A 4,333-nucleotide genomic window follows, 5' to 3' on the forward strand; every position below is an offset into this window, starting at 1 on the left:
CTGCTTGCTCTCAGTGCGCCCTGTGTGATGATTTCACAGGCTTGCGTTCCTGGCATTTAGGCATCAGATATTTGTCTGTCTCTGCCCGCAGCTGTGACTTTTCAGGACGTCTGAGTGTATGCATGCAGGCTGACACCGCTGCAATTTTCACACTTACCCCTCGCATTCTGAGCAACTGCTGATCAAGTATAGAGGAAATCGGGCAAACATATGAGGGGAACTGTGCTCCTTCAGTCAAGCCAGCAAGCTTGTTTCTGTTGTGTAGTGGTTATCACATTTGCCACACATGCAAAAGGTCCCCGGTTCGACACTGGGAAGCAGTAGCTTTTGTGTTTGCTCACTAAAACCTCAGTCTCTCTCAATGCACACTTAGACAGAAATGACCATTAAAAACTTGTGACCTGTGTAAAATGTGCTTTACTATTGCAGGACGATAAAAAGTTATCTGCATCCCTCGGTGGTCGTGCATGTGCCTTGTTTCTTGTTCTGTTTTTTTTTTTTTTCTTGGCCATGTTATATTGTGGGGCCTTTAAAGCTGTGACTTTGATAGGAACATTGCAAGCGGCAGCATCAACAAGTGCAGACTGAAGAGTCAGACCTGCACAATGTTTTGGCTGTCAGGATGGCTGAGTGGTCTAAGGTGCCAGACTGAAGAGAGCTTGATCTTCAGTGAAGCTGAGCCTTCTGGTCTCTTCATGGAGGCGTGGGTTCAAATCCCACTCCTAACAGGTGTGTTTTCTTACCTTAAATCTTGCTCTGCTTGCTGGAAGCTGCTGTGGCATGTGAGGAGAAATCCACCAACCCATCGGCTGGGCCCTCAATCAAAATTCTGTGTATTACTGGAAGGGGCATCTCAGGCACACCTTCTGTTAGAGCTGCACTTTATGACAGTAACTACCATGCTGGTTTCCACTTAAGCAGTTGATTCTATTGTTTGAAGTGAGTCTCTCCTGCCACCTTTTGGGCAAAGAAGACACTGCCCCTGCAACAACACAGGCAGACAAGCTCAAACTGGGTTTCTTGGTTAGGTGGGCGGAGCATATTGGCAATGGTGCCTCCACGTGACTTGCAATTTACATGAAGAAGACAGAGAGGCAGCTGGGAGTAGGCAGTACCCATGAACCCCTGAACACTGTCTTGCAACTTGCACACAATTCTGAAATGAGGCGGGGGAAAGGAGGTGATTTCCCCATCAAGGGCCATTCCGGGAAATCAGCCACCCCGCGTCTCCCAGGTGAGTGTTTCAGGCCTATGAGCCACTACTATAAATCTCGCCTGATCGAGCGCTGAGTGAGCAAGTGTGCTTGAATCCAAGAGGCATGCTTCTCTGGCTCAAGAGCTAGCAGGCCCTTCAGTGCTTCTGGTCTGGAAGTCTAAGGTGCAAGGGTCCAGGACTTGCAGAGGGTTACAACTACCAGAAAGGGTCTGCTTTTCACATCAGTGCCCTAGTTCAGCTCACTGGCACAGGGCGTCTTGACTACCTCTTTCCTTGCTAGAGACAAACAAAAAATCCTTGACAGAAAACATCAATTGCTATGGCACGCTTAGAGAGAGAGCCTCCGAATGGCCCTGCTTTTCTGAAAGACGCTTCAGAAGATGTTTCAAATGCCTCTGCAGCAGCAGTCTAGTTGGTATAGGGGTATGATTCTCGCTTCGGGTGTGAGAGGACCTTGGTTTAAATCCCAGACAAACCCTTACCTTTATAGGTTCAGTCTGTGTTTTAAACAGGAGTATTTCTGCTTTTCACTCTTGTAAGATGTCATGTTGCAATGCAATACATGCTTTATACCTGCGTTGAGACGGTTCAGCATCATGAAGGTATGCGAGATTTCTTTGCAATTGCTTTTCTGTGCTGGAGCAGCAGTGCTCATAGGAACATTAAATGCACAGTGCTTCTCCATGGTAATTTCGGGTCCAGTTCTGAAATCACCTCTTGGAATGAAAGTGATGCCAGTTCCTTTCTTCCAAAGCAAGAGATCGTGTTCCGGAAGGCTCAGCTTTGAGCGTCATGAACATTGGCACTCAGTCCTTGCATCCCAGTCCAATGCAGAGCCACATAAAGCAAGCAGGTGTGTCTGTTTCCATAGTGTGGTGGTTCCAGTAAAATGCATAGCCACATGAAGCAAACCGGCGAGTGTTTCTGTTTGTGTAGTGTAGTGGTTATAATGCGCACCTCACAAGCAGAAGGTCCCTGGTTCGAAGCCAAGCAAAAACAGCAAGTCGCTGGGCTTTTTCCCAGTATTTGCATTTCCTGACTCAGCTGACAGGCAAGCTGAGATAAAAGAGACTGTGTCTATTCCTCACCATTGTGGGGTACTACGCTCCTGGGGCATCTGTCACAGCTCACCAAGAGGAGTTGCGCCAGCTTACGTCAGTCAGTTGCTCACTGTTTGACCTTTGCATTGAAGCCTGAGCCTACCGCATTCAAGCCAGCCAAGGAAGGAAGGTATGAGAGCGAAAATAGCTTTCCTGCCCTCACCAAGAACACACACCTTGAGCAAATAAGGTGCCAGACTTACAAGGCCCAATCGCCAACGGAGCATCACTTTTAGTGACGCCCCGGTGGCACTATGCACTGCGCGGTATTTACAAGATGGCGTTCAGCCACTTTTTATGGCTTAACACCACCTTGTAAATACGGCACCTTAGCATTCAGCGCTTTCCCTGGAAGGGGCGTGCAATGGGTGTTGCTGTGAGTGTGCCACAGCAACACCATAGCATTTTGATGCTGCTCCAGATTTAGGAGTTGTCGTAAATCTGCGTCAGCGCCAAAATCCAACGCCATCCCAGGGGTATCGTTAGAGTGGCGCACTGAGGAGAAATGTTTTCATTTCTCCTCGTTTTTTCTCTTTCTATGTGTGCTGCATTCTGCAGCACACATAGAAGTAAGAGCAAATCACCATTGAAGATTTTTCTTTTGGCCAGGAAGGTGTCCCTTCCTGCACAAAAACAATTTCCCCCTCAACGCAGTCATCCTTGTACCATGGTGCAAGAACGGCTGCGTTGGCGCTCAGCAGCTAATTTAGAGCTGGTGCAGGGGGAAGCACAGGGGTGCGCTGTATCCTACTAAATACGGCGCTTCCCTGCATTTTGAAAATGACGGAGCGTGGGGCTTGCAAATTTGGCACAGCGTCGCGCTCAGTCATTTTCTTGTAAATCTGGGACAAAATGTCTAAAGGATAGAGGCTTTTTATGTCATGTTCGATGACGACCATGCAAATGACTCTAGTCATACTGCAGAAGAGAGCACCATGTGGCGTTTCTTGCTTTGGGATGTAGTCTCCCACTCTCTGCCACCAACCCTCGGAGCAGGGTGGGAGCCGTAGCTCTTCCGTGCCCAGGCTCTTTGGTCTAGGGGGATGATTCTCGCTTCGGGTGCGAGAGGTCCCGGGTTCAAATCCCGGACGAGTCCATTTTAGCGGAAAACAATCTAATCCTACTCAAAATACACAACCCCTCAACATTTCTCATTCCACTCGAAGCATTGTTGCGCAAAACATATTTTTTGCCGCAGGCGAAAAATGGATTACAATGCCTTGGCTTCCTTCCTGCTTGCTCTCAGTGGGCCCTGTGTGATGATTTCACAGGCTTGCGTTCCTGGCATTTAGGCATCAGATATTTGTCTGTCTCTGCCCGCAGCTGTGACTTTTCAGGATGTCTGAGTGTATGCATGCTGGCTGACACCGCTGCAATTTTCACACTTACCCCTCGCATTCTGAGCAACTGCTGATCAAGTATAGAGGAAATCGGGCAAACATATGAGGGGAACTGTGCTCCTTCAGTCAAGCCAGCAAGCTTGTTTCTGTAGTGTAGTGGTTATCACATTTGCCTCACACGCAAAAGGTCCCTGGTTCGACACTGGGCAGCAGTAGCTTTTGTGTTTGCTCACTAAAACCTAAGTCTCTCTCAATGCACACTTAGACAGAAATGACCTTTAAAAACTTGTGACCTGTGTAAAATGTGCTTTACTATTGCAGGACGATAAAAAGTTATCTGCATCCCTCGGTGGTCGTGCATGTGCCTTGTTTCTTGTTCTGTTTTTTTTTTCTTTTCTTGGCCATGTTATATTGTGGGGCCTTTAAAGCTGTGACTTTGATAGGAACATTGCAAGCGGCAGCATCAACAAGTGCAGACTGAAGAGTCAGACCTGCACAATGTTTTGGCTGTCAGGATGGCAGAGTGGTCTAAGGTGCCAGACTCAAGAGAGCTTGATCTTCAGTGAAGCTGAGCCTTCTGGTCTCTTCATGGAGGCGTGGGTTCAAATCCCACTCCTAACAGGTGTGTTTTCTTACCTTAAATCTTGCTCTGCTTGCTGGAAGCTGCTGTGGCATGT

At 48.0% G+C, this 4,333-nt stretch overlaps 1 non-coding gene across 1 annotated transcript; it reads left to right on the forward strand.

Annotated features, from left to right (window-relative positions):
• The first annotated feature begins 3,340 nt into the window (after positions 1-3,340).
• TRNAP-CGG (transfer RNA proline (anticodon CGG)) lies at positions 3,341-3,412 on the forward strand. The gene has a single exon. It is a non-coding gene; the product is annotated as a tRNA-Pro (tRNA).
• Positions 3,413-4,333: the final 921 nt, after the last annotated feature.

Source organism: Pleurodeles waltl, unplaced genomic scaffold (genome assembly GCF_031143425.1).
Source record: "Pleurodeles waltl isolate 20211129_DDA unplaced genomic scaffold, aPleWal1.hap1.20221129 scaffold_91, whole genome shotgun sequence".
Classification (NCBI taxonomy): Eukaryota; Metazoa; Chordata; class Amphibia; order Caudata; family Salamandridae; genus Pleurodeles; species Pleurodeles waltl.